General features: G+C 44.3%; 1 long non-coding RNA gene across 1 annotated transcript; it reads left to right on the top strand.

Moving 5' to 3' along the window:
- Nucleotides 1-1,627: 1,627 nt before the first annotated feature.
- LOC141073505 (uncharacterized) lies at nt 1,628-5,064 on the top strand. The gene is made up of 2 exons (XR_012226974.1): nt 1,628-4,167; nt 4,374-5,064. It is a non-coding gene; the product is annotated as an uncharacterized lncRNA (long non-coding RNA).
- Nucleotides 5,065-8,604: the final 3,540 nt, after the last annotated feature.

Below are 8,604 nucleotides of genomic sequence, written 5' to 3' on the forward strand. Positions count from 1 at the left end.
ATGATGTTTGTGGAAAAAATACGATTTTTTTATTTTCACGCCCGGACGTTATAAACTTCAGTGAAGCACTGGGGGGTTCAAAGTGCTCACCACACATCTAGATAAGTTCCTTGGGGGGTCTAGTTTCCAAAATGGTGTCATTTGTGGGGGGTTTCTACTGTTTTGGTACATCAGGGGCTTTCCTAACGCGACATGGTGTCCGATCTCAATTCTAGCCAAAAACGTCAAATGGCGCTGCTTCCCTTCCGAGCTCTGCCATGCGCCCAAATAGTGGTTTACACCCACATGTGGGGTATCAGCGTACTCAGGATAAATTGCACAATATCTTTTAGGGTCCTGTTACTTTTGGAAAAATAAGAATTGAGGGTGAAAAGATCATTTTTGTGGAAAAAATATGATTTTTTAATTGTACTGCTGTACGTTATAAACTTCAGTGAAGCACTGGGGGGTTCAAAGTGCTCACCACACATCTAGATAAGTTCCTTGGGGGGTCTAGTTTCCAAAATGGTGTCATTTATGGGGGGTTTCTAGTGTTTTGGTACATCAGGGGTTTTCCAATCGCAACATGGTGTCCGATCTCAATTCTAGCCAAAAACGTCAAATGGCGCTGCTTCCCTTCCGAGCTCTGCTATGCGCCCAAATAGTCATTTACACCCACATATGGGGTATCAGCGTACTCAGGACAAATTGCACAATAACTTTTAGGGTCCTGTTACCCTTGGAAAAATAAAAATTGGGGGTGAAAAGATCATTTTTGTGGAAAAAATATGATTTTTTAATTGTACCGCTGTACGTTATAAACTTCTGTGAAGCCCTTGTGGGTTCAAAGTTCTCACCACATATCTAGATAAGTTCCTTGGGGGGTCTAGCTTCCAAAATGGGGTCACTTGGGGGGTTTCCACTGTTTAGGTACATCAAGGGCTCTCCAAACGCGGCATGGCGTCCGATCAGAATTCCAGCCAATTTTGCATTGAAAAAGTCAAACGGCGCTCCTTCCCTACTGAGGTCTGCCATGCGCCGAAACAGTGGTTCCCCCCCACATATCAGGTATCAGCGTACTCAGGACAAATTGCACAATAACTTTTGCAGTCCAATTTCTCCTGTTACCCTTGGTAAAATAAAGAAAATTGAACCTGAAGTATTTTTTTGTGAAAAAAAGTTAAATGTTCATTTTTTTTTTAATATTCAAAAAATTCCTGTGACGCACCTAAAGGGTTAATAAACTTCTTGAATGTGGTTTTAAGCACCTTAAGGGGTGCATTTTTTAGAATGGTGTCACTTTTGGGTATTTTCTATCATATAGAGCCCTCAAAGTGGCTTCAAATGTGAAGTGGTCCCTAAAAATAAAATGGTGTTGCAAAAATGAGAAATCGCTGGTCAATTTTTAACCCTTATAACTTCCTAACAAAAAAAAATTTTGGTTCCAAAATTGTGCTCATGTAAAGTAAACATGTGGGAAATGTTATGTATTAAGTTTTTTGTGTGCCGTATCGCTGTGATTTAAGGGCATAAAAATTCAAAGTTGGATAATTGCGAAATTTTCAAAATTTTCGCCAAATTTCCGTTTTTTTCACAAATAAACGCAAGTTATTTGAATGCAATTTTACCACTAACATGAAGTACAATATGTCACGAGAAAACAATGTCAGAATCACCGGGATCCATGGAAGCGTTCCAGAGTTATGACCTCATAAAGGGACAGTGGTCAGAATTGTAAAAATTGGCCCGGTAGTTAACGTGCAAACCACCCTTGGTAGTGAAGGGGTTAACATTATGGCTGTTCCAAACAATCAGGGCAATTGTTACCACCTACTTTTCGTGTCTACCTTTTTTCCACATAGATTGTAAGCTTGCGAGCAGGGCCCTCATTCCTCTTGGTATATGTTATGGTCTAGGTGATTATTGTTATGCTGTAATGTCTATCGTCTGTACATGTCCCCTCTGAAATGTAAAGTGCTGTGGAATATGTCGGCGATATAGAAGCAAAATTTATTATTATTATTATTATTATTATTATTATTAACCTATCTGGACCGTAGTTAAAAATTGCAAAACCACTGTCACATCTGCGTGTGTTGGTGCTTCTCAGTGTAACTCAGTCATTGTCCCTCGCCGTCCCTTGCCGGTGTTCTTGCATGCGCATGCGCCCTGGGCCTTGCGCACCTTCTGCCTCTTGTGCTGCTGGGAGGTCTTGACCCGGTGGCTCCGCCCTGTCAAGTTGGCACCCACCAAGTATTTCAGGCTGCTTCTGATCAGGTAAGGCTCCTGATTATCTTCGTGGCTTGCTCCTGCGTTCCTGCGCCAGGCACCTTCGTTAGTCTTCAGGCCTCTGCAGCCCTGCGGTGTGCATCGCACACTTCCTGCTTTTCCCAACTCCTGGCAGTGTGCCTTCCGTGTGTGCCTCACTCTGTTCTGTCCTCTGTCTCTTGCAGTGGCAAGTCCTCGCTGTGGCCCCCAGGCAATCTGATCTTGCTCCGTCGCCGCAGATCCCATTTCTGTGCTCTACCCTTCGGGCCCCAGTGTTCCTTGTTCCCCTCTTTGTTCCTCTATGTTTTGTCTCCTGTGTCTCCTTTGAGTCACCCCTTTGGCACCAGCTGTTGTTCTTCTAACTCCCTTGGGCCTGCTCCTGACACTTCCTGTATAGAGGGTAGTTCCACTTGGTCCGCTCACCCTTGGGAGCTCTGGTATCACGACCCAGAAGGTCTACTCTAGGGTTCGCCTCAAGATTGCGACAAACACTAGAATATGTAGGCCTAAAATTACCACATTTTTTTCACAGATAAAAGAGGCCAGTCACAGAGATACCACACTGCCAAATATGTGGCCTGGTTTTTAAAAAAAGGCAAAATAGTGCTGTATATAACAAGAGAGACAGACAGGAAAACACTGGAATAACGGCCTAAAATGGCCAAACTTGGAGCACGCAGATATATGAGGCCTAGCACGGAGATACCCCACTGCCAAATATGTGGCCTGTTTTTTTTTTTAAATGCAAAATAGTGCTGTATATAACTAGAGTGACAGCAAAAAAAATGGAATACCGACATAAAATACCCAAACTTAGAGCACAAAGATGTATGAAGTATTTCAGGGAGATACCACACTGTCAAATATGTGGCCTGTATTTTTTTCTTTTTTATGCTAAATAGTGCTGTATATAACTAGAGTGACAGACAGGAAAATACTGGAATACTGGCCTAATATGCCCAAACTTAGAGCAGGCAGGTATATGAGGCCTGGGCACGGAGATACCACACTGCCAAATATGTGACCTGTTTTTTTAATGCAAAATAGTGCTTATGTAACTAGAGTGACCGACAGCAAAAAAAAAAAATGGAATTTCCGCCTAAAATGCCCAAATTTTTAGCACACGGATGTATGCGTCGTGTCACAGATATACCACACTGTAAAATATGTGGCCTGTATGTATTTTTTGGGGTTCAGCAAAATGGTGTCAAGAAATTATGTAAGGCTAGTTTCACACTTGCGCCATTTTGCGCAGCATTTCGAGCGCACATAAAACGCATGCAAAAAACACTTGCAAACGCTTGTAAACGCTGCAATATTTTTTCGCATCAGCGTGCACATTACGACAAAAAACGCAGCGTTTGTATGCATTTTCAAGCGTTTTTCCATGTGTTTGCGTTTTTTATGCGCATGGGTTGTCTAGGTGTCACATTTCACGGGAGGAAAATCCTTGAAAAATTCTTGCAAAAGACTCCACCAATGGGACATCAGTGGGCATGTGTTATGGGAAATCTTTATATAGACCCTGTTTACAGCCAAATTCTTCACATTTTCTTGTTTTTTCCTTTGTCAACATGGATCTGCGCTGGAAGAGTTTTCACTTCTTCAACTTGGATCTGGACATCCCAATGGCTCAGGCTTATGCAGTAGATTGCCATCAACAAAGGGAGAGAGAGAGACAGCGAATAAGGCAGCGTCGGCATTTGTGGATACACCTGATTATTGAGAGGAGAGCCGAGGAGCGTACCACACCCTCTACAGCGAGCTCCAGGCAAACCCGGAGAAATTTAATGACTATACCTGGATGTCCAAAGAAAGCTTCAGGGATTTGCTTGGTCATGTCCAAGAATCCATCCGGAGACAGGACAAACAGCCACGTCGTGCGATTCCTCCTGAGGAACGGCTCCTGGTCACATTACGGTACATAATATTGCAAAACCAATGTCTGCATAATTTTCTTTGTTGTGGCATGTACTATTCCAAAGCTGGCAGAATTATTTTTCTGCCATGTAGTAAACAAAGACCTGCAGAATTATTTTTATGCCATGTACTAAATTTTTTTTTCTTTTATTGTTTTAAAAAACCATATGCATAAAAATTAATTTTGTTCTTTCTCTGTTTCGCAGATTCCTGGCTACTGGAGAGAGCCTATCTTCACACCACTTTCAGTACCAGATTGGAATCTCCACCTTGTCGGGAATTGTTGCGGACACCTGCCGGGCTTTGTGGAATGTTCTGTGTCCAGAATTTATGCCCCTGCCCACCACCGAAAAGTGGATTGAAATAGCTGAAAAATTCTGGACAGTCTGCAATTTCCCCAACTGTTTGGGAGCGGTTGATGGGAAATACATCCGGATAATCAAACCCAAAAGAACAGGCTCTGAGTACTATAACTACAAAAAGTACTTTTCTACAGTACTCATGGCATTGCGGATGCAGACTGTATGTTTGTAGCAGTGGACATTGGGGCATTTGGCCATGGGAATGACTCCCAGGCTTTAAAAAACTCGGACATGGGCCGGAGGTTGTATGGCAACTAGAGTTGAGCGACTTTTGTTTTTTTAGGGTCGAGTTTCGTTTCGTGAAACCCGACTTTTCCAAAAGTCGGGTCGAGCAAGATCGTCCGATTATAGGGAAAAGACGGGGTCGTCCCGAAACACGAAACCCAATGTAAGTCAATGGGGAATAAAAGTCGGCAGTGAGAGGAGGACAGGAAACACACCTACAGTGCCCATTTGAATGCCAAAAACATCAATTCTTCTTACTTAAGCTTGTCAACCTTAATTAACTTCATAATACAAGTTACGCACTGAAAAATGGGGGTTATTTGGCTACAGACTGTGGGGGGGAGGGCTGGCTCCAGGTTTTCATGTGCCCTGGGCGAAAGAGCGCCCCTTTAACACATACCACAACTCATCATGCTCCGATACGGCAGAGAAATAGCGGTATAGTACAATGAAAAATACTTCACTTTTTACATCTCATGACGAGGCCCATCTATTTCTCCATACAGAATCATTGATCCCATATAATGTTTGAAACAGTATATGATGAGCTCCACATAATGCTACAGTATATGTTGGTCCCCATGGATGAAGCTCCACTGTCTTATGGGCCCAAATAATGCTCCAAACATAATGGGCCCAATTTCTAATGCTCTAGTGTATAATGGGCCCTGTAAATGCTGCTCCAGTGTCTGATGTCCACCTTTGGAATGTTCCAGTGTATGGTGGGCCCAATCTATCATTCTCCAGAGTATAGTGCTCCCCAAAAATTGCTGTCCCAACATTGAAAACAATCAAATAAGTCTCCTCACTAGGGAATCCCTGTACTTGTCTGGACTCCTCGTCGTCCCCATCTTCCATCTCACTGCACAGTATTTCAACTTTGCAAGTGCTGTGATCCTGAGCAAGCAGGGGGGGCCCACTCGTTGGCGACGGCACTGGCACAGGGCCCCTAATAGTACGGTGGTGTGTCTGATGGCGGGTGGGCCGAACCTGCACTTTCATCTGCAGCTTCCTCTTTGTCACCGTGTAAGATGGAACTGTATATGGGAAGGGTAACCTGAGTTTCATCAGGGTCAGATTCAGGCCATGTAGCGTGCGAGGGGAATGTAGTGGTCTGGGTCAATGTACCAGCAGATTCATCGAGCAGTGGCTGGGCATCAGTGCACTTGTGTCGCCCCCAGGAGTACGGTCGCCACAGTGGCATTACCTTCTTCCTAGGGAGTGTGATGTCATGCTTGGGAGCAACGAACGATCTCTCTAGCAGGTTAACTGATTGGGCGGCGTTATTCCCACTAGTCATGACCCTCCAAACAGCGTTCATGAAGGCAAAGTGTTTGTTTTACGTGGGCAGTATGGTTGCAAAGCTGAACCTTAAAGAAATGTCCAGAAGGGCACCACCAGGAGTGGAGCCTACGGTTAAATTCGACTCCACCTGGGAAACCTCATCCATGCCAGATACAGAACAGATGCACACATTGCAAGCTTAATTCCGTTAACGAACGAGACTACGTCATGCCCCGCGGTCCGAGTCCGGCTTACTAGAGGGACACGTGAGGCTCTGGCACATGAGATTGGCCAATAACTGGTGTGTCATGCCCTTACATGTCCGTGGCTGCATGTGCGCTACATTGAAAAGGCCAGTGTTTGTCGCTTACAGGTGCAGATAACCCGCTGAACAACGTTAGTGATGGGGATCACAGATTACAATTATTACCCGCGAACAATGATTTCCCAGTAAGTGCAGGTCAACCGCAGTTCCGGAATAAGGCCTAACCATCATTCCTGAAAAAATGAAAAACTTACGTGTGCAAACCACAGGTGCTGTAGCTTGCTTAACAGCTCGCCAGCCGTTCTCACGCCCAGTATGGATTACACGTGATTGCACAAAGGTGAGAAAGGGTACCGTATCCCCAGATAACATGTATGGATAGCGTACACATTCAAAATATATGTCTATACATCAGGAGGCAGGCTCAGACGGTGTTAGGCCCAGTATGGATTGCACGTGATTGCACAAAGGTGAGAAAGGGTACCGTATCCCCAGATAACATGTATGGATAGCGTAAACATTCAAAATATATGTCTATACATCAGGAGGCAGGCTCAGACGGTGTTAGGCCCAGTATGGATTGCACGTGATTGCACAAAGGTTAGAAAGGGAACCGTATCCCCAGATAACATGTATGGATAGCGTACACATTCAAAATATATGTCTATACATCAGGAGGCAGGCTCAGACGGTGTTAGGCCCAGTATGGATTGCACGTGTTTGCACAAAGGTTAGAAAGGGAACCGTATCCCGAGATAACATGTATGGATAGCGTACACATTCAAAATATATGTCTATATACATCAGGAGGCAGGCTCAGACGGTGTTAGGCCCAGTATGGATTGCACGTGATTGCACAAAGGTTAGAAAGGGTACCGTATCCCCAGATAACATGTATGGATAGCGTACACATTCAAAATATATGTCTATACATCAGGAGGCAGGCTCAGACAGTGTTAGGCCCAGTATGGATTGCACGTGATTGCACAAAGGTTAGAAAGGGAACCGTATCCCAAGATAACATGTATGGATAGCGTACACATTCAAAATATATGTCTATACATCAGGAGGCAGGCTCAGACGGTGATAGGCCCAGTATGGATTGCACGTGATTGCACAAAGGTGAGAAAGGGTACCGTATCCCCAGATAACATGTATGGATAGCGTACACATTCAAAATATATGTCTATACATCAGGAGGCAGGCTCAGACGGTGTTAGGCCCAGTATGGATTGCACGTGATTGCACAAAGGTTAGAAAGGGTACCGTATCCCCAGATAACATGTATGGATAGCGTACACATTCAAAATATATGTCTATACATCAGGAGGCAGGCTCAGACGGTGTTAGGCCCAGTATGGATTGCACGTGATTGCACAAAGGTTAGAAAGGGAACCGTATCCCCAGATAACATGTATGGATAGCGTACACATTCAAAATATATGTCTATATACATCAGGAGGCAGGCTCAGACGGTGTTAGGCCCAGTATGGATTGCACGTGATTGCGCAAAGGTTAGAAAGGGTACCGTATCCCCAGATAACATGTATGGATAGCGTACACATTCAAAATATATGTCTATACATCAGGAGGCAGGCTCAGACGGTGTTAGGCCCAGTATGGATTGCACGTGATTGCAAAAAGGTTAGAAAGGGAACCGTATCCCCAGATAACATGTATGGATAGCGTACACATTCAAAATATATGTCTATACATCAGGAGGCAGGCTCAGACGGTGTAAGGCCCAGTATGGATTGCACGTGATTGCACAAAGGTTAGAAAGGGAACCGTATCCCCAGATAACATGTATGGATAGCGTACACATTCAAAATATATGTCTATATACATCAGGAGGCAGGCTCAGACGGTGTTAGGCCCAGTATGGATTGCACGTGATTGCACTGATTGCACAAAGGTTAGAAAGGGTACCATATCCCCAGATAACATGTATGGATAGCGTACACATTCAAAATATATGTCTATACATCAGGAGGCAGGCTCAGACGGTGTTAGGCCCAGTATGGATTGCACGTGATTGCACAAAGGTTAGAAAGGGAACCGTATCCCAAGATAACATGTATGGATAGCGTACACATTCAAAATATATGTCTATACATCAGGAGGCAGGCTCAGACGGTGATAGGCCCAGTATGGATTGCACGTGATTGCACAAAGGTGAGAAAGGGTACCGTATCCCCAGATAACATGTATGGATAGCATACACATTCAAAATATATGTCTATACATCAGGAGGCAGGCTCAGACGGTGTTAGGCCCAGTATGGATTGCACGTGATTGCAC

The sequence above is a fragment of the Dendrobates tinctorius genome, unplaced genomic scaffold, assembly GCF_039654945.1.
Source record: "Dendrobates tinctorius isolate UK_male_01 unplaced genomic scaffold, ASM3965494v1 ptg000304l, whole genome shotgun sequence".
Taxonomy (NCBI): domain Eukaryota; kingdom Metazoa; phylum Chordata; class Amphibia; order Anura; family Dendrobatidae; genus Dendrobates; species Dendrobates tinctorius.